A 22,828-nucleotide genomic window follows, 5' to 3' on the forward strand; every position below is an offset into this window, starting at 1 on the left:
AATTAAAATTTGGACCAAAAAAAGGAGTTTTCTGACAATTTGAGTGTTACATTATTAAACAAACAAAAAATCACAAACATTAGAGGTGTGACGCTATATAGGATTTAAAATGACTTTCAAAAGACGTTCCCATATTCTCTGACAATTACCGCCAATGGCCTGATCATTTCCTTCTACAATGTTACAGGTCAAATTAAGAAAGACTGGGGAGAGCTTTTGAGAGCCTTGAAAATCATCTCCCATCTAAAGCCACAAGAACACAAGTGACCAATAACTGGGACTCCTTGCTTTCACTCATTTCTTTTACTGAGCACACTCGTTCACTTTGAAGCTTTGCAGGGAGACCGGGATAGATTTAAAGCTTTCGGTGGCTATCATGACTCCCTCCCAGCAGAAGCATGTGTCACTTAGGTACAGACTAGGAAGTAGTCAGTCTGATCTGCAACTCTTAGCTCAAATTCCTCTCATGGTTATTATTATTATTATACAATTCTTGAAAGCTTCCTAATCCTATAAATCACATTCAAACATGTAAAGTAAGGTAGTTGAGGCATAATAGTCTCAAGTAAATCATTTTAATACTCCACAGCATCATTTCCATATCTGTAGCTACTGCCCTACTTCAAGAAATCATTAATTTGTATGTAAGAAAGTATTATTAATACCGTAGATATTTTTATCCATACTGGAAAAAATACTGCAATTTTCTAATATTTTAATTGAAAAATATTATGTATTTTTAATGTATTTTTTTATTTATTCACTTTACATCTCACTGCGCCCTCTTGGTCACCCCTCCCCAATTCCTTCATCCATTCCCCCATTCACTTCTCCTTTGAACAGATGATGCCTTCCCCTTGGTATCCTCCAATCCTGGCACTTCAAGTCTCTGTGAGGTTATGAACTTTCCCTCCCACTTTGCCTGGCCAATGCAGCCTAGCTAGATGAACATATTCCACCTATAGGCAACAGCTTTTGGACAGCCCCCCACATGCAGACCAAGCTGTATATCTGCTATATATGTGCAGAGAGGCCTAGGTCCAGCCTGTGTGTGTTCTTTGGTTGGTGGTTCAGACTGTGAGAGCCCCTAGGGTTCAGGTTAGTTGACTGTATTGGTTCCTGTGGAGTTTCTATACCCTTCAGGGCTGCACCTATACCCTTCAGGGCTGCAATCCTTTCTCCTGTTCTTCAGTAAGAGTCCCTAAGCTCCATCAACTGTTTAGCTGTAGTTGTCTGTATCTGTCTGAGTCAGGTGCTAGGCGAAACCTCTCAGAGGACAACATGCTCCTGTCTGCAAGCACAACAGTGCTATCATTAACAGTGTCAGGGATTGGTGCTTGCCCATGAGATGGGTCTCAAGTTGAGCTAGTTATTGGTTAGTAATTCCCTCAGTCTCTGCTCCATCCCCCGTGCCTACATTTCTTGTAGACAAGATAAATTTTGTGTTGAAGGTTTTGTGGGTGAGTTTGAGTCCCTATAGCTCCACTGGGGTTCCTGCGTGGCTACAGGAGGTGGCCTCTTCAAGTTCCATATCCCCATTGTAGTGAGTCACAGCTAAGGTCACCCCAATTGATTCTTGGGCTCCTCCCTTATCCCAGGTCTCTGTCACATCCTGGAGATACCCCCACCTCCTCAGCCCTGTTAGCTGAAGATTTCCTTTCATTTTCACGACCATCTAGCCCTCTCTTGTCCTTTCCCACACCTGATCCTGAAGCCTCAATTACTGTAGAATCTTAAATACGGCTTTTGATAAATAAACATTTAGATTTTTATAACATTTTCTTATCTTCTCTCACTTAACCTTTCTCCATTTTTTAACCATCACATACCTAACTGCCAGGAAGAGATATCTCCTGATATTATCAATATATGTAATTTTCCTGGTTACAAAATGGGTTTATTGTGTAGCAATCAAAAATACTTGTGCCCAAAATGTCATTTTTTCCCATCAAGCTCCTCCGTTTTCAGTTCTCCTGCCTAGAGTATCTTTGAACTTCACCATGTCTTCATATTTTAACAAATACACTTAATTATTTATGTGCCTACTATAAAATATATTCATAATCTCAAAATGCAAGTTTTAAGAATGTTCAAAATCAGCAAGTATTTGATTATGAATAAACTCAACAAAATCTCATGTCTTGGTGGTTTGGGCAGAATGGAAGGTATGTAAGGGGAGGGACAAGTGCCTGTACCTGTGTTTAATTTTATTTTCCTATGCTAACACCATACCATCTATACAGGGAACCTTTTATATTTATACAGAATATAACTGCCCAAAGGAATAGTTGAGCTACTGTTCAAGGGTAAATTAATTTAACTGTATGGTTTACTTGTTTAAGCAGGGATTCCCAAGGGATTCACTATCTTGGTTATAGAGTACAAAAATGGTATTGGGTCATGTCTTGCCACAATAATCCACATTGAAAATGAGCAAATGATGATCATCTTCAACTGAGGCTCTGAAAAGTAATGGAGAGGCGCAGAGCCTTGGTACTGCCTGGTGCATGGTGAGAAACTCAACATGTACCAATAAGCATTCTAGAGATCATCATGAGGGACTGGGAGATGGCTCACTTGGCAAAGTGCTTACCATGCAAGCATGAGGACCTGAGTTCAGATCCCCAACATCCACATGAAGGATCAGACATCATCGTGGTGTGCACTTGTAACCTCATGCTTGGGAGGTGGAATAGGGAATTCTTGAGGCTTGTTGGTCACCAGCCTAGCTTATGGTGTGCTCTGGGTTCAGGGAGGGAGACACTGTCTCAAAAGATGAAGGTGGAAAGTGACTGAGAAAGATACCTGACACCCACACACATGCACATGCACACATGGGAGCACACACCCAGACATACATACACATAGGCACATAAACACACACACACATACCTAAGAAATCTTCACTAAGCACATAATTACTGAAAAATTAATCTGTCCAAGGGTTTTAAATTTATTTTTAAGTTTTCTCCAATGAGACTAATCAAAAGTCAAGATGTATACATTCCGTATCTCTGTAGAGCTTCTATTTGGAGTCACACCATTTATGGCCTCAATGGTCTGCAACATCAGCTGCATCTTTCCAAAGAGTCTCCAGGGTCTGAGCAAATGTGTTATCAGCTCTACCACAGTGTCAACTCCATGAGACAGTCTTGACAACTTACAAGCTCAGACACTGACATGAGGTCCAGAGTTAAATACTTGTTCTTCCTCCCATCTCCCACCGAGACACCAGTTCTCAGGTCTTCCAATATCTTCCAGGCTATATCCTTCATTGTATCACACACTTCAAACAGTCTCTTCAATACCCTTGCCCAGAAATACCACACTGACATTTCCAAAATCATGTTTTATTAATTCCATTTGCACATTCAAATAACATTTCTACAGAACGGAAAACAAAACCTATATTTAAAGATCTCAACAATTTGATTGCTTTTTATAGTGTGAAGGCTTATATTGTTCCTTATACAATTTTATTAACTGTATCCTAAACACTGAATGCTACATGGCCCTTGAACACAACTTATATTTAACTATTTCCCTTACGGATCTGGGTTTTGCTACCTTTTCACTATTCTCTACTTCACAAATGATTTATTTCAAGTTAGTTGTATCAGCTGCCAAACACTATGAATTTCCCATGATTTCCTCAGCAAAGTGTTGTCTTCATTAGCAAGTTTCATTTAGAAATTTCCTTCTAATCCAATGGTTGAAGCTGCAGGGGATTTTATCCTCTATTCCCACGGGACTTTTGGCAGTCTCTGCAGACAGGAGACAGTTTTGGTTGTCATAATTGAAGAAGTGATATTTCCCAGTCCTAGGAAGTTATTTTATCCTAAATATTAATAGTTTTGCTAATGAGGAACCCTAACCTCAACTGGATGATACTTTTACTTGGTGGTAGGATATATAGAATATACCTGTATGTGTGTGTGCATGTGCTTATTACTGTGGTGAATGTATGTGTGTGTTTGTGTGTATGTGTGAGGTTTTGTGTGTGTGTGTGTTTCACGAGCAAATGTATGTTGTGTTTGGCACAGTTTGTATTTTGTATGTAATGTGTATAATGTGTGTGTGTAATCATCTATTCCTAAATATATAACATTGGAATACTATATATGATTTTATTATCTCCAAAGCCTAGCACAAATCCTGATATATATATATAGTCTAAAATATTTTAAAATTTAAATTATATAGACTTTCTTATAAATAATTTTAAAATGAACAAACATGCAAGAAATTACTTACCAATAAAGCTGTGTCACAGTCAATATATATATATTTTTTGATGAATTTGACAACTCGGTCACCATTTGAATATTTCAATAATGAAAATCAGTATTGTTCTGATAATACAAAATATTATAAGTCAATTTATTTTTATCATCAATGGGAAGAAAACACAGACATTTATATTAGATGAACAGCTTGGCAGATCTGTGCTTACTAGTTTTTCTCATGATAAATTCACCAAGTTTTTATTTTATATCAAACTTTTAAAGTCTTGTTTGTGAAGGCCTCTCTGGTCCCCAGTAGTGAGTATTGGTTAAATCAGCTTGAATTTATTTAGATTTTGTTTTTAATGGAGCATCTAGCTGTTGGGCAAAATAAAACATTAAGCTTTCTTGCAAATGTTATAAATACTTAAAAGTGATTGCTTTGGAATGTATAAACCAATTAAAATTCCGTGTGAAATGAGATGATTAATTTTGCCTGTTAGTAAAATATCTAATTTTACATAATATCTAGTAGTTTCTCATATGGAAAAATGAAAGGGCCTTGCAGTCTCTGGTTCTAGAAGACAATACTCAGATGATTTTGCTTGCCATTCAATGTCCTTTCAAATCTTTCACACGTGTTCCGCATTGGTTAGCTTGATTCTTACTCTCTTGAGGCCATCTCTCATTCTCTCCATTCATATTTTGTGTCTATATTCCACACCTTTCACTCACAGAGCAAACTTGGTCTCCTGCCTACAGTGTGAAATTATATAGTGAACTCTTTCTTCTGATTTCCTCCTAACCTAGCTTCCTCTTCAATTCCCGATTGCCTTTTCCTCTCCATCTTTTCTGCTAAATTCGTTCTAAAGCTCAGTTCATCCCTTGATTCACTAAAACACTATAACATTTAACTCTGGACTAAACTATATGACCATCAGTTATCTTTACCTCTGTGCATTTTGATCTTTATTTTCTTTGTCTCCCGATTCTGCAGTCCTGGAGGTATGGACTTGATCGACAGACATCTGTGGTTCCCACTTATTATCTAGTATGATGACCCGTACATGGTAATTATGATATGGGTGATGAGTCATCACTTTTCCTTAGGCGTAGAAAATAGTGCAGCAGCCTAGTTACAAAACATAAAACAATATTATCCAACAAATAAATGTAGAAAAACATACAGATAGTAGCATAACAAAATAACTTGGCCAAAATATACATGACAGCCAAAAATAAAGTGTAGACCTTATTAGCATCTGGATTTGAACAACTAGAAGGTCACATTTGATGTAACTGGAGAACCACATACACAAATGTGTAATACACTAACAATGTAAAAAACAATTAACATTAAAGATCTATGTTATAAGGAAGGGATGCATACTTTATCAAATGTGGCCCTTATCAAAGGTAAACACATAATTATTTTTAAATAACAGGCTGGTCATTTGTTTAAATATTCCAATAAAAATACGAGGAAATAAAAGCAGTCATAAACATTTGGTAAAATGTTGATCGTTACTGGCACAGTGAGGGTGACATGTTGTTCCTGTACTAGAGCCAACATAGGTCTGAGGAGCTCATTAGTCCACTTGGTGATTACTTTGGTGAGTTGTTTGTTGGTCTTTTTACTCTCATTTATTTTTCTCACTCCAGCTTTCACATGGGCAGCTTCCTAGGCTTCCTGAATTGACCGTTCACCATGCTACTCTACAATAAAAAATTTTCACTGCTTTACTACTGCCTATTACTCAATACCCACTGTTATTCTCAGCATTACAGAACTCAGATTCCCATAATGTCTAAGTCTTAATTGTGAGACTTCCTTTAGACAGTAAGTCAACTGAAACAGCCATGTTTCCCTGAAATGCTTCACACTTCTTTGCTTTATGTTGTTCCCCACTTTTCTACACGAGATACCCTTCCATTCTGGCTTTCCCTAGGCACAAAGAATTTTCTGGCCTGTCAGAATGTGCCTCTGGTTCTATAAGGTGCGAGCCCACCCTGTGTGTACTTTCCTTGGGTATGGTTGTGTCTTGTGTTATAATGCAGCATAACCTTCACTGCTGCAGTTAAACACAACCTCTCCGAACATGACTTAGCTCTAGTCGTAGCACAGATCTGTGTGTAGAATATATTTAAATAATGCTGCTTAGCAGGTGGGTAGAAGACTACTAATAGATATAAGCAGAGATAGTTTGAGATCAAGAAAAACTATTCTTATAAATATGGAAACTGTGGTTGTAAAATTTAGTAGTGAAATGATTGTTATTCCAGGAAAGTACTGGTCATTAGAACAAATACAGTATTCTCACTGCCATGTTTGATCTATTTAATACTGGAATCCTATAGATGAAGAGACTGAGACTTGAACATATTTGGTAATTACCATGTACATAGTTCATCTGAGTTCAAATCCAAGTCAGCCCTTGTAACTTCCTTTACTTTTTACTGTATACAAGAAGCCTGAATTCTGGCGACAGAACCAAAAAGTTATTCAGCAGATTTAATGGATGTAAACAGGTCGCCTTGCCCTTCCTTTCCTGACTTCAGCAACTAGTTTCCCTTTAATTTGTTTTATGAAATGACTTAAAGGGCTTTTCTTTTTTCTTTTCTTTTTTAGCCATGAATAAAGAGATATAACATCTACATTTTTATTTGTCATTATTTCCCATTGTCTTTTACACAAAAGGACTCCTTGTATTGAAATTGGGGACTGAATGTGTGATGTCATTCACTGAACTGATCAAGAGTAGGTGTCATCTGAAGATTAGAAACTGCAAGCACTGCCCTAGCAGGCATGTGCCCCTGGGCCTGTTAACTGATATGTTGCAGCACACACCCATTTTTGTAATTGCTCTCAGTACCGATTTCAAATTTCATAAGAAAATTAATGTCATTACTTGATAGTTTCAGATCTCACTTGTTTTAAATACTTTTGTTTCTTTCCAGAAAAAAAAAAAAAAAACAAAAACAAAAAACTAAAACCACAAAATCTCCATGGGAAGATGAGCTAATTGTAAGAACACTTAAAGTGTAGTTCTTCTAAGCCAACTCCAAATTGTGCTTTAAACAAAAGTGTTTAGGAAACTTGTATCTCTCCAAAGTGCCCATTAAAAGGAACTGCTTTGAATATGGAAATCATATGATAAATATGTGCTTATATCTGCATACATTCCCTGATATCTTTGTCTATAAATATATGTGTATGCATATATTGATATGTATCTATATTCCCATAGTTTATATACTAAGTATCACAAATCTACAAATATGACATGCCAAAAATTTAGAAAACAAGAAATGTTCTCTTGGGATGAGTGATAGAAATGTCCATGGGAAGGTTCCATGGTGCTTTGGCATAGACAGATGGATACCTTAAGAATATTCCAGGTTAAGTCATTTCAGAGTAGTTTCTGGACTGTTGGACCTGTAACATACTACTCTGTACAGAGGGTGAGACTTGTGGAGCCTGTTAAAGACTCAGAAACATTTGTCAAGATGAAAATATTTCATTAAATTGCCAACACATAATATAATGAATAGCCCTTGATTTCCTTTTTTAAAAAAGATTTATTTTTTATTTTATATGTATGGCTGTTTGTCCTTCATGTATGTGTGTGAAGTATGTGCAGTGCCTTCAGAGGCCAGAAGAGGGCATCATTTCCCCTGGAACTGGAGTTAAGATAGTGGTTAACCACCATGTGGGTGCTGAGAATAGAAAAAGAATTCTCTGCAAAAACAACAAATCTTGTCAACTTCTTCAGCCTCTTTTCTACATAACCAGTAGTGACTGACATCCCACTCTGAGTAGACTAATGATTGCTAGGATGAGAGTTGTGACATTGGCGCAGATGCTGATATTGTAGGATTCCTCTTATGCCTTCCAATAAGCACACACATTTTGTGTTTTAATTAGTTTCCAGTACTTTTATTCAACTTCTCTCTTACAAATCGTATAACTGTGCCACATTTTAAGATCACACCGAGTGTTGGCCCCCTTATACATAAAATAGAGATAACCTAATGCCTAAGAAGAGTTATTTTAAAAATCAGTAATGTATGCTATGCTTAGAAATATGTGTGGGTTTTCACCAGTCTGGTCTTGGACAATTCCAGCAGCTGAGTGGGAAACATTAATATTTTTATAGTTATAATGTTTCTTACAGCAGTTACAGAAATGTTACAGGAATGGAACCTGATGATGTAAACGTGCATTCCCAGCCATGAAGACTACAGAAGCTCTGAGATTACGAAGTATTTTAAAACACTTGGTAATAGTAAAATAACAGATGGTGTCCAGAGCCCTTGCCTCTCAGATACAGAGAAGTAAGAGAGTGGCCTTGAAGGAGAAGAGGAAGGAAGAGAAGGAGAGTGTGCGGGAACAGTGGGAACACACTTCAGAGCATATAACCGATTCCCCTTACTGTTATTTGCTGAACCTGGGCATCTGTATGTAACCCAGGTTGGCCTTAGTCCCACAGTCCTCTGGTTATCAGCCTCCTTAGTGCTAGGGGTAAATCTTTGTATCACCATGAAAGACTAATTTGTCTATTGTAAATACCACTATGTAGTTTTTTTTAACTTGCCTAAAGTGATGAAAATACATTTTAACCTGCCTTTTGTGTGTGTTTAGAAAAGTCCCTGATGTTTCATGCCCACCCCACTCAGCACTGTCTTCATCTGCCACCCCTGGAGCAATGAGGAAAGTTTATTTCACTTTTTTTTTTTTTTTTTTTTTTTTTTGCAATTCTGAGTGTAGTTTTGTCATTAGGAGAGAACCGCTAGACTATCAATCATATAATGGATATTTAAATATGCATTTATTACCTTAAATTTTAGGCTTCTGTAGATAAAATGAGATCATTGAGGAATAATTACGAAGCCATTTTATAAGAGGCAAATCACTGTGAACAACATTTAATGATAGCAGAAGTAATAATCTGCTATGAGGAAATTTTGATATTTAGGCTTAAATTTTATCTGAAGAAGATGAAGAGAGGCCAGTACACACAGGGGGAGAAATCAAAGGATTAATGATGATTGAAAAGACCACAATGAAAAAAATCTTTGCTCATTTAAAATGTAACGTGTGTGTGTGTGCGTGCGTGCGTGTGTGTGTGTGTGTGTGTGTGTGTTTGTGCATGTGCTAAATGTTACACCACTCAGGATAATAATACCCACCTCCCCCCATACTTAAGTGTAATAAACAATTTAACAAAAACTCCAGTGCTAGGCATAGGAAACCTCTCTTCTAGTTCTTGGCCACAGGAATCTAAAAGACTGTCTAAATAATACAGGCTATTCCATGCCCTTGGTTGTCTCCCTCTAATTGAAGGTAAGAAACTCATAACTTGAAGGAATCAAGCGAGAACTGACCTAGAAGCCTGTTCCCCAAGGACAAGCTCTTCTCTATCAAAAGGTGCTATACAGGCTTGCAAAGGGGGAAGACCAATCACAGTTCTACCCAGCCATAAAGCCTGTGAACCACAACATTGCATGTTGCTTGTGGCTTCTGACTTTAATTTTAGAAATCAGGAGGCAGAGGCAGGCAGGTCTATGTGAGGGAGTTTAGGGACAGCCAGGCAAGAGATCTGCAATGTTGTGGATAATAGCATTTATATCACGGTGACAACCAGTAGCTGTTTAATTGGATATAAGGTCTGCTGGGTAGAATGTAATTCATGCCTGGTACTATCGACCTAGTCAACTCCCATAGCTGATGATGTCACATACCTTAGAGAAGAATTTACTATTGCTACTTTCCTAAATCAGTATCACATACCTTAGAGAAGAATTTACTATTGCTACTTTCCTAAATCAGTATCACTCTCAACTGAACTCTGTATATTTATTCTCGTGTCCACAAAAAAAGACACTCCTCCTTCATGTAACTTGTTTTTTGACAGAGACCATTACAGAAATCTACAAGTGGTCACAGTGAAGAGAACGGATCCTGGGTACCCTTCCTCAATTGATACAGCTATAATGGAAACCTTGGACCTAAGCATCAGTGAGCTTGGCAGAAGAGGAAGCAGTTAGAAGCAAGAGTCAGAGGACCAGTGGACCTTCTAACACAGGTGAGGGGAATCTCACAAACCCCACCTCTAGATGAAGGGCTATAGGCCACTCCTGGCTGCTGAGAAATATCAATTTTCTCCTCTTGGGATAGGCTCCTTTCTATTCCATCCCAAATGGCCAGCCCTAAACACACACCTATGAACAACAGTAAGTGAACACAGGAGAATCTATAAACATTACACATTACACACACACACACACACACACACACCATATAATTGAAGACATTGTAAATTTAAGAGGAAATTAGGGAAGCTGGAGGAACTAAAGGGGTTCAAAGGGTAGTATAAAAATGATGTAAATACAGAAATCATGTAGGAAATTCTCATAAACTTTAATTGTTTTATATCTTAAAGGAAAAACCAACCACAGCCAGTATTTTAAAAAACAGGTATCAGTAAAACAGAAGATATGATATGTATATATGTTAATGCATAATTATCTGAAATTATGTACAGCTGTGTCACTTAGAACTCTGCTGTTAGGCAACTGTTCCTGTCTGCCACGGAGATGAATTTGTTTCAGTCATGAGTTGTGGCATAGTGGATTAGAAAATCAATTCTAAAATGCACTTAGTGAAATTTTAAAATTTAGTATGCAGCTGCTTCTCACAGCGCTCAAAACTTGCTGACGGTTTCCTTTTGTACTGAAATGCTTTCATTAAATATGTAACATGTTTTACATCCAAACTCCTGCCACAACTAAGGAAATAGGCATCTTGTTCCCATGTAGCTAGAGATCTCGTATGTAATTCTGTATTACTCAATTAGCCATAATGATCCTGTGTGCACCTCATTTTCTTGTTGTTATTGGTGTGGTTGTTTTGCTGTTTTTGTTGGGTCTCTATATAGCTCTGGCTGAGCTGAATCTCACTCTGTAGAGCAGACTGGCCTTGAACTCTGCCTCTGCCTCCCAAGTGCTGAGATTAAAGACCTGCGACACTATGCCTGTTTTCATTACTTATTTTTGCTATTAAGTATTTATGTCATCTGAGAGGAAGGATCCTCAATTGAGAAAATGCTTCCATATGATTCAACAGTCTGCAAGCCTGTGGGGCATTTTTCTTAGTTAGTGATTGGTGGGGCAAGGTCCAGACCACTGTGGGTGGTGCTGTCTCTGGGCTGGTCATGGGTTCTATAAGGAAGCAGGCTGAGTGAACTATGAGGAGCAAGTAAGTAAGCAGCACGCCTCCATGGCTTCTGCATCAGCTCCTGCCTCCAAGTTCCTTCCCTGCTTGAGTTCCTGTCCCCACTGCTTTTGAGGATAAACTGTTAAATGGATGGAACTGTGAATGAAATTAAGCCATTCCTCCCTAGGATGCTTTTGGTCATAGTCTTTCATCACAGCAATAGTAACCTAAGACAAATGCCACAATGTGTACTAAGAAGACGCATCTTAGTGGGAAATACAAGAAAAATGATCTTGCTTGTAGCATCCTGGGACTAGGTTTGCTCTCTTGATCAAAATGCCCAGTGCCTAGATATCAGAGAAGGGATAGTAATTAAGAATAGAAGTATCTTAGGAGTGACTCAGACTTAGATCTTAGATATAAGATGCCAATATTTCTTTATCACAATTTATTTTAAAGAAGAAAAGTGAAGTTAATATAATGTTGTAAGGTGAACTTTAAACTAGCCGTTGGTACCACTGTGAGTTTTTGTGTAACTAGCTGTTTTTGAAATTAACTGAACTATTTACCTATGACTCCATTATTTCTGTAGGTAGTTTCTTTGGTCCAATATATGTGCCTCTGAAGTTCTAATTGTCTATGTTTTAGGTAAGAGTGAGATCTAGTTTGACACCAAAAATAATTGTTGGCATGAAAGCTAAAGATGTCCTACCTTGCCCCAGTCACCATCCATCCACACCATTACTTACTTTTCTGTTTCTATTTTGCTTCAACTATATCACTCATTCAACTTATCTCCGCCAAAAAAATAATAGCGATTTGCAGTTGAGATCTGTATTCAGACACAGGCTTTATGGAAACTGACTCTGTTTGGCCATTGCTGGTGGGTTTGTGCTCTATATTTGCTCTTATACCAGGTATCTAGTGCAATGCAGTGTCCCTAAAAGACTCTAACTAAATATGTGTTAAATGAATTGCACACACACAAGGAGTAAAGCATGAAAAGAGAAAACATAGGCGAATGTGGGGGTCTCTCTTATTTTAAGGACTAACAGTGCTATTTATGAGGATATGTAGGGGGTTGGGGATTTAGCTCAGTGGTAGAGCGCTGGAGCATAAAGCCCTGGGTTTGGTCCTCAGCTCTGAAAAGAAAAAAAAAAAAAGACAAAATAAGGATATGCAGGGAGAATGTAATTAATTGTGCCTTTTTGGACGAAGTAAAGAGGTTCAAATGGCCTTTGGATGAGGAAGTTTGCTAACCACGGAGTTAAGTCAGTGGAGACTCCTTAGCAGTGCTGCGCTGAATGCAGAGCAGATGGTGATTAATTGTTTTCCAAATTGTTGGGACTACAGGGGATGGTGTAAGTGTAGTCTTTGTTAGATACTTGACAGATATATGAAGTCATATTATTTTCTTTTGGGTTAAGAATTGAAGAGAACAAAGCGATAACCTTGGCTTTCTGCTGTGCAGTTTTATTTCTCACACACCTTTGGCAACGCTTTCTTTCAGTGCTTGCTATTCCTAACGTGCACTTCTCATCCCCTGCCCACACCTTACTCATCTTGTTGAAATTGTATTCATCATTTATTAGCAGCAATCCCATCTTAATTTTGGGATGGCAACAAAAGTAATTATTAAAAAAATGACTGATGAGCAATTATTAAACATGCTAGGCCTTACTCCGAAGGCTTTGTGCATTCTATGTTATTTAATTTCAGGATGAAGTACTGTGAATTAGATTCTTTTATGATCTCCGCTTTAAAAAAAAATAAAAGAGAGGCAGTGAAGAAAACAGGGGTTCATAACTTGTTTGCAATCTACCATTTAAGGAATGAGGGCAGAACTGGAGACGAAGGTTGTCTACTTCCCAATATGCGCTACAGCCTGCTTCCCATCATGCTCCGCGGCCTTCTCTTGTAGTTCTATTGCATTCTTCCACTGTTCTAAATGGATTTGATTTATGATAACTGAGCAAACCCTCATCTGTGCTCTGCGTGTTTTGAAGATATCCCTGTTGAGAAGAATCAAGAGGCTGCAGCAGAATGTGGAAAAGTGCCCACTTACGTTTTCACCTCTCTGGTTGGACCGCGGGGTTTCACTGACAGGTGTTTTACTGAAACGTCCATGGCGTCTTTACAAGTAGGCTGCCACAGCAGTGAACAGCAGAGATTTTTTTTCCCACTTTTTTCTTTCTCGTGTCAAGGTGAAAACAAACCGAGAAGAAGAGAAGCCTTTTCCCGGGAGGAGGCAGATCATAAACCCGTGAAGTTTTATAACAGACAAAAGCAATTTTTTTTTTTTTAATGCTCCCAGTTTTATTTTTTCTATACTTTTTTGCTCAAGACCAATTGAGAGTTGATATAATTAATGATTAGAAAAGCTGTTAACTCCCACAAATTCATTCAGTCAATGAGTATTTATGGATACCTACTATGTGCCAGGCTTTGTGTTAGGTTTGGTGTCTACTGGTGATGGAAACTTAGGTACAAAAAAACTGTGGAGGGAAATAAAATGAACATAAAACTCACTTTTATGCAAATGTACATATGGATGTATTTTTATATGTTGATTATGTATATGCATAGTTTATGTATATTATTTTATATATTTATGCTTAAAATTGTATATTTTCTTATATGCTTATTATATATATATATATAAAACACAGACATATCATTATGCATTATAAAGAAAAGGAATAGGCTCTATGACTATATCTATATATCAGTGATGAAAGTTTAGAAAGATAATGATGACTCCCTTGAGAGAGCAAATTAAGGATATCCCTTATTTCATTATTATTAATTTTGTTCTTGATTGTTTTGAAACATAGTCTTTCTATGGAGCCCAGGCTGTCCTGGAACTTGCTATGCAGACCTGGCTGTTCCTCAGACTCACATATACCTGGTTGCATCTGTGCCCTGATTTTTGGGATTAAAGTCATAAGCCACAAAAGGGGTAAAGTCCCTGCATACTAGCTCACAGGCTCTATGGAGAAGAAACCAGCCTGACCTGAGCTCTGTGTAGCAGACCAAATATCCACTAATAACGGATCTATCTATAGTGTGAGTACACAGTGTGTTTATTTGACAAACAACTAAAAACACCAGCACAGCTAGCAATAAAATCTAGAAGACGTTCAGTTTCCAAGGCTATGCTGTGGAGAGTAAAAGAACAAAATCCAGACTCCTGTCCATGAAGCTCCGAGTCTAAATGGGGTGAGTAAAACGATGCCTGAGAAATGGTACTGGAGGCATTGGGCCACTGTGGGCAGAGACAGCCATTGTGATTGAATAAGCAGAGCATGGATGAGCTCGTCCTCTGGAAGGAAAGGAGTGAGAGACACGGCATGTACTTAATTGGTGGTGGAGGCAGTGAGGACATTTGGATGAACTTGGAAACGAAGTCTTAAAGATGCTCAAGAGCCTCAGAGAGAGGATGCAGCTTCTGGTGGGAGAGAACACAACCGAGAACAGATTTCAGAATTTTTTTGTCTAAATTTTCTAAAGTACTTTCATTTCTTTCCTGTATCACTGTTGTTTGACAAAGATATAAGTATCTTTATGAGCAGAGAACAAACACCTGGCGTTAGAAAATAACTCGTTTGTTGGTAAAATTTGCCTTACAATTACAAACCTCGAACAACACAGCGCTTTCTTGCCAAGAGCTCCTACTAATTTCGACTTAGGATATAAGGCCCCAGAGCTTACAGTACTGTTTTAGTAGTTCAGCAAACTGTGTTTCAAATAACTCCCCAGTGTCAGGGATGTTTCTGGGCGGTAGATGTAGGAAGTCAACTTATATTTTGGACCCTAAAATCTAAAAGGAAAGGGGAACATGCATTGTAAAGAATGTACCCCTGAGACACAAGCAAGAGCCTGCAGGCAACATGGCTCAGTAAGTGGGGGTGGGGGGTTTGCGTAACCTAACAAGAGAGACTGAGAGGGGAAAGGCCTTCTGAGGAAGAAAATCGGAGTAATGGAATGGTATGTGTCTCAGGATCGAGAGAAACCTCACCCATGGCTACTTTTAGAAACTGATCTTTGGTATTTATTCAACACCCCAAGAAGGCTTAACAGTCTCCAGGGTTGCAGACTAATAGTTTGACATTTTTTTGGTTGAAGACAAGTGAATAACTACAAATTAAACATTGTTTGTGGCCTGAATTTCTTTCATTGGGATGAAGCACAAGGAACAGAATATTAAAATAGAAACTAACATTCTATACTTTCTAGCTCTGCTGCTTTTCTATAGGGAAGTCTAGCAGCCTGGTTATCCTTTGTGATTTACTGGGAGAACACCAACTCTGGATAGGAGAAATCAGCTCCTGTGACATATTTGTGGGATGTTATATGTAAAAGAGGGAGAGGCTGGGTTAGCAATCAAAGTGTTTTCTGACATTAAAGTTAGCAGAAACTAAGGCAATATTTTCTGTCCCCACCTCTGAGACAGCACCGACAGACCTCAGGTGGCACTGTCACTGAACAAAGAATTGCTAAAGGGAACACAGTGTGCAGGAGATCTTGACCCGGAAGTGTTTCCAAGGTTGGAGTAGTCACGACAGGAGAAAGGCTGCAGCCAATCAATCATCTCTCTTTCCCAGGAATTTAGTCAGAGCAGGTGGCCCACATCCAACCTGGAATCTGATAATCAATTAGATAATGAAGATTCACTTGGAATCTGAATGGGACTGTAATTCAGGTACTGAGAAAAATAGGAAACTGATAATTACAAAGAGAGAAGCTATAAGATAGAAAAAAAAGGATACACCAAAATTTAGTACGGGAATAAACCACAACAAAACTAGACTAGGAAAGAATGAGAAAAGGCCATCGCAGCACGGGGAACTGGATGCTGTGTGGCCGGAACCAGAGGCCAGGGAAGCTTGGGAGGGAAGAGGAAAGAGGCGATGCTGTTGAAAGAGTGGGAAGGAAACAGGAGGCAGCTCGGAGAAATGTTCTGTTTTCTGTTTGTTCATCTCTAGTCTCCAGAGACTCCACTTGCAGAAGCCAGCTGTACTAGATGGGACTGCTCTGTGGGAACGGAGCCCCAGGGAACAGGTTCCTCTTTATTGAGCCAGAAGAAGTGCAAGGACTGGGTTCAAGGGCAAACAGACTTAGAAACTGCAAAACCCAGTGAAGAGAGTTGAGCTGTAGTTATCGTGGAAAGGAAGCTTGCACTCTTGAAGGTCTGCATATAATGTAAGCACGAGCAAGACAAATCTTCCCTCCCTTTGCTTTGCTTGGTCAGGTCAGGAGGGAACACTGATGTATGCATATACCACGAATCCACAAATGCACAAGCAAACTGGCTTCAATTTGTCTAGAAATGCTCACCAGAAAAGACAAAGTAACTTTTTTTTTTCTCTTCTCAATGAAATTGCTTTTATTCTCAAACTTAGCCTGCGTGCAGGAATTTCTGTTTATGTCACTACCATATTTGATTCATCAGAAATCCCTTGAATTTGTCAACGAAGGTTTATTTTTTTCTATATTACCATGCTTCATAGCATTGAGATGGGGGTTCTCTTTGAATCTTTATACTGACCTGCAGTATTTTGATAAACGCTATTGCCTAGAAGGAGTCAGTAGGAAGTTTGGGCACCATCTGTGTTTGTTTCTGTAGCAATAGTAACTGCCTGGAGAAAAATCTGATGCTCATGTAAAAGATGCAGTATCGGCAGAATCCAAGATGATGCCTTTAGGATAATTACTGTACCTTTCATTGACACAGTGCTTTATGTATTTCAAACTGTTTTGATGTGCTTTTATCATGGATTTCTACCAAACTCGTGAAGAGGGGAAATTGGTTTCTAGACCAAAAAGCTCAGCCTGGAAAATTACACTGATGCTAGGCAATCTTTGGGGGACTACAAAGTTAAACAGTCTAATCTGCTGCTTGTATGCTGGAACACACTTGCCAAGCACCTTCTTTGTGCCAGGAACATTCTAAAAGGGCAAAAGGATCATAGCTTATTAGATAGATTTTTCTTCATCAGGAAGATAATCATGAAAGTGGATACTATTTGATTCTCATTTCAAGGCAGGAGAGACCGAGGCAGAGGTCTTCTATTCACTATTAGCTGACAGCCAGTGAAAGATCTGCATCAAGGCAATCTAACACAACTTCTCCTAAGTAGTGCCTTCTTTATGTATTTACTCAGCCAGAAATGTCCCTAATTATAGAGACACATGTTTAGCTTGCTCAGCTACCTTTCTTACACATCCCGGGCCAACCTACCCAGGGATAAGACTTACTACAGTTTGCGGTGCCCTTTCCTCTTTCATCCACTAGTTATCAGGAAAATGTTCCATAGACATGGTAACAGAGCAAACTGAGGGACATAATTCCTTCGCTGAGATTCCCAGGTATGTCAACTAACCAGAGCTGTTATGCAAAGGGTGTGATGGCCCTTGCTTGGAATATCCTTAATATGGGGAATTCATTGTGTTCTCAGCTCGTTCAGGGGACCCAACATGAATGACTTATTTTAGTTATGATCTTGGTTAATCACTACTCATAAAGAACTGTACAAACATGATTTTTCCTCCCTGTGTTCTTATCTGATGATGATCATTCCTCTCTAGGATGATGTTGGAAAGAAAGAAGGGTGATACCGTGCCAGCGATTTCAGAGGCCAGGAGAGCTGGGCTACGAGCTGGGCTACTTGGCAGGCAACTCAAATACTAATATTCTGTTGAGGTATTTGAAGCCGTGAAGTTTCATTCAATCCTCAATTTCATATTCTTGAGGGCTTACTGAATATTACTTGAGGGTGGGTGGCTACTTTTAAAAGTGTTTCTATTTTAGATCCTTGTCAAATGATCCAAACCAATGGAGAGAACCAGCCAGGACCTCAAGTGGCCTTAAGCTGAGGTCTCCAGTGGCCTGGTGCTGTGACAATAAGTTTTGCCTAGGCTCCTTCTTTCAAGTCCTACTTGCTCATTTCCTAATTCCAAAGAACTAGGAATTAGAATTGTATTACCCAGAGTTCACTTTTCATGCCCTACAAAGTGATTGACATACTGTATGAATGAAATCAAAGCTTTTTGTCATCAGCTCCTCTTGGCATTTCTCCATCTGTATTCTGCTTTCTTCTAGTTCCTGCCTCTTATCACCTTTTCCCTGTTTCAAAAAGGTCTCCTGAGATTCCGCCAGGAGAATATGAACATCTGACCATTCTCCACCACAGAGAACAACACTAGGGATGTTTGATTTAACTGGGACCAAGATGTAGAGTGAGATGAAGATTCTTGGTTATCTTTTTGGCTATAACTTTAGAAGCTGTCTTAAAAAACCCAACCAAACCAGTGAGTAGGCAATCATTTCTTACCAATGAGCAGCAGATAGAGCTTGAGAAAACGTGGGAAATTATGGCACTGTTGATGGATAGGGTTGGTGGTTTTGCTGCTTCCTGATCTCAGAAAAGGGTTTACTAGCTATGCAGGTTCAAATGAGATGTTCTCCACAGTCCTGAGTGTTTTTGATCTCTTAGCTTCCAGTTAGCAGCACTGTTACGGAGTTTGAAGAACTGTGGCCTTGCTGGGGAAAGTATGTCTTTGGAGTTTGACTTTGAAAATTTAAAGACTCTTGCTATTTCTAGTGTGCTATCTCTGCTTCTTGCTTGTGATAAAAGATGTGAGCTCAGGTGTTCCTCTGGATGCCATGTCTGCTGACTGCTCTGTCCATAGCACTATCATGGCCTCTAATAGTCTGCTGGAACCATAAGCCCAAACAAACCCTTTCTTGTATAAGATGGCACAGTCATGGTGTTTTGTCACGGCAATAGAAAAGTCACCAATATACCAGCTGCTCTCAGAAGAGAACACCCTGCAGCTAACATGTTTACAGCTCCTCTGCCTTTTCCATCTTTTCTTCTGGAAAGAAAAAGCCCAAAAGCTTGCATCATAAGCTTATGATAATTGTGAAAGCCTTGGGTTCCAGAACAACAACAACCATACAAAAGCAAACAACAACTGCCATAGCTAAAGTACTCAATCTTTACACAGAGACCACCACCGTAATTGGCATCATATATGGGGGAAATAAACAAATCAAGTGTCTCGTTTATTTAATGTCTAAGCAGCATACAAAATTTAGATGCTAATCACTATGTAAACAACCTAAAAGTCAAAGTGTAAACCAAAGCAGAAAAAACCCTGCCATTGTTAGTTTGCAGTCAAAATTAGGTTTACTAGCTATGAGTAAATTTATTAGAGATATCAATATGAGCATATAATCATATATAAAGTCCCAATCAGGTTGATGCTTTTCATTGATGTGTTATAAGATATTATTTGAGCATTTCAAGGTATTTGTTGTTATGTTTTTACCCAGCCTGGATTGACCTACTATAGCTTGGATCTAATTTTGTCTGAGATGTAGACCAGAAATTAGTAGAGTATAAAATTTTTATTTTAAAAACAGTAAATATTTATTTTTATTATTTAAAGGTGCATGTGTGTGTGTGTGTGTGTGTGTGTGAGAGAGAGAGAGAGAGAATGAGAGAGAGAGAAAGAGAATGAGAGAGAGAAAGAGAGAGAGAGAATGAGAGAGAGAGAAAGAGACTGAGAGAGAGAGAGAGAGAGAGAGAGAGAGAGAGAGAGAGAGAGAGAGAGAGAGATGGAGATGCTGTATATGCCTGCAGAGGCTAAAGGAATGAGGTACCACAAGGAGCTGGAGTTATAGGTGGTTTTGAGAATCTGGCATGGGTGATGAGAATTGAACTCAGGTTTTCTGTAAGCACAATATGGAGCTTTAAATCACTGAACCACCTCTAAAACCCTGAAGTCAAGATAGTAATTTTAGTTAAGGAAGAAAGACAAAGTTTCTTTTCACCTGCTTTTTCTCCATATCTGACAATCCATCCAATCTTATCTCTTTTATGATGACATCCTTTGTAGCCCAAGGATAAATTAACTTCTTCTTTAGTCTGTAATGACAGCATACAGTCCATATTTACACATATTTTTGTATAACCAAGTGAACTGTAATCATATTTCATGCATAGACCTGGTCACATTTACTTACCTTTCTATAGCACAAAAAACTTAGTGAATACTTATATGAATTTCTACTGTTTTGCTGGAAATAATGACTAGACATTTAGGTACAATGGCATTTCTGCACTACTATGTATGTTTTATTGTGACATAGCTTACACAGTGGTATAGTAATGTGAATTATATGTAAATACTAATTATGCTCATTTAAGATATTTTATCAGACATATCTCTAAATGAAGGCAATCTTTAGAAATTTCAGAGAAAAAATATCCTGTATAGCATAACAGAGTTGAACTTTCATTGGTTCAAATGCATTTCTTATTTGAGATATTGTGAAAAGATTAAATAAAGATACACAGTATGTAAAGTCCATATCCTTTTCAAGTATTCAGTACATGATTGTGACTGTGAAGATGAGATGCTGGCGAGTTCTTCCTCCCCTAGGAATTTTTCTTTTATTTAGATTCTGTGTCCAGTATCCTGAAAAATCTGTTACTCCCAGAGGCCCAGGCATAGCAGTTTTTGAGGTGGAGAGTCTATGCAAACAACACCAATGTAATCCTTCATTCTTCATTCTTCACTCAAGAACCAATTTAGGATTGTTAGCTGAAGCAATGCATTTGTATTCACGAGAGTCATATATTTTGTCTTGCAGAACTGGTTTACAAAGTTGTGGCCTGACACAGGGACAATCAAAATTACAGTGTCTGGCATAAACCAATCATTCAGCAAATCTCATTTCATAGAGACATCAGTACCTTCAAATCCTACCCAGCTGAGACCGGGGTTTTGCTGTAACTTAAAAGAGCGCTTGGCTTTATTAAAAATACAGTTATAAGAGCTCAGGATAATCAAGGTAGAACTACTGATATTTGAATATGTTAAGCAAATAATTAATTATACAAACTGGTAATTAGTAAAAAAAAAATAACCTCTTCTGGCATAGGTTGAAGTCTAGGCTTGCTCAGTGTGGGAGCACATGATGGTGGCTTAGTCTGTTTAATTCTCTCTCCTTAACTGTTATGTGGAAATAATAAAACATTTGACTCATTCCGTGTTCTCCTTTTTTTTTCATTGCTCTTCATAGAAACCAAGGCTTTGTGCAAATGCTATATCCACAGCCGATGCCTTATTGGGTTACTATAAAGAATTCATTATTTATTGAAAGCATTTTAAGATCTCTAACAATTTGTCAGCACGTAATAAATGAGTCGTAAATACTGAATGCCTTTTATTATTGTTGATAGATAAGGCTAACCTGTTTTCTCATGCATACTAAAGCCTTGGCCAGAATTACAACCGATTGACAACTGTAAACCGAGACCTGTGGGCACTCTTTTTACAATGGATACATGCAAACGGATACATGAGCACATTTTTCATTTTGCTTTAGAGAAAATTAGAATTTCAGGATGGAATTCACTGCACTATTCTATTGCTTTCTATTTGCTCTGCTCAACTTCATATCACCCCACAGATATTTACTGAATGCCTTCATGCTGGCTCTTCAAAAAAAAAAAAAAGAACTTCCCACTAATATAAAAAGGCAAAATTTGAAAAAATGACCACAATAATCCTTTAAGCATGGGTCTTGCAAATGTCTATCAGGTATGATAGATGCCATTTCTCTTCATAGAAACTATTGTCTACTGTTCCACTTATTGCCAAATAGTGGTTCAAACATTTATCACATTCTTTCAACAAATTTCATTTTGTTGTTGATATATTTTGTTTTCTTTTTACTCTAATACTCAAGAATTCATAACTTCAAATTCAGGTGATATAAAACATGAAAGTCACAGGCAAATGAGAATCAATATATTACTGTTATGTTGCTATAGTGTTCAATAAAATCAGGGTTCACCTCATTGCTAGCAATCCTGACCCTCAAAAGATACCAATTTCAGATTTATGCCGGCTTTTGGGCTTTCTATGATGCACCATCACATATCTATGCGACAGAGTAACTCTGAAGCATCATGTAATCACCCAGATAGACATCTCTTAGGCATTCGATATAGGCCCTCAATTCACCCCATGGTGAGTTTAACCACACAACCAGTGGTTGTGAGAAAGACTCAAAACAAAATCAATTATTGTTCTCACCTTTCATATTTAAGTGCTTTTATAATCTGTGTTGTAGGAAACCAGTTTAACTAACAGCATTCTAGCTATGATTGGTCTCTCCTGAGGAAGCCTTTTATGACACTAAGTGAAGATAATGATAACCATTCATCAGTGACATTGGGATACACCATGACCCAGTGATATTTAAGCAGGTAAGACAACATCAGAAGCAGATGTCTCTTCCTGACTTGAGCAGGCTTCTAACTTCAGTTGACTGTCATTGTAGTGAAACTGGTCTAACATTAAGAGCATGCAG

At 38.2% G+C, this 22,828-nt stretch overlaps 1 protein-coding gene across 4 annotated transcripts in view; it reads right to left on the bottom strand.

The window, feature by feature from the left end:
- Positions 1 to 3,334: 3,334 nt before the first annotated feature.
- Khdrbs2 (KH RNA binding domain containing, signal transduction associated 2) overlaps positions 3,335 to 22,828 on the bottom strand; it is a 496,703-nt gene continuing 477,209 nt past the window's right edge. For all 4 annotated transcript variants that reach the window (XM_076915127.1, XM_034522053.2, XM_076915128.1 and 1 more), the window contains 4 exons: positions 20,279 to 20,372; positions 5,175 to 5,355; positions 4,255 to 4,352; positions 3,335 to 3,764 (listed from right to left, as the gene is read on the bottom strand). The gene's annotated coding sequence lies outside the window, so the exon portion shown is untranslated. The remainder of the gene's footprint in view (positions 3,765 to 4,254; positions 4,353 to 5,174; positions 5,356 to 20,278; positions 20,373 to 22,828) is intronic.

The sequence above is a fragment of the Arvicanthis niloticus genome, chromosome 17 (assembly GCF_011762505.2).
Source record: "Arvicanthis niloticus isolate mArvNil1 chromosome 17, mArvNil1.pat.X, whole genome shotgun sequence".
Taxonomy (NCBI): domain Eukaryota; kingdom Metazoa; phylum Chordata; class Mammalia; order Rodentia; family Muridae; genus Arvicanthis; species Arvicanthis niloticus.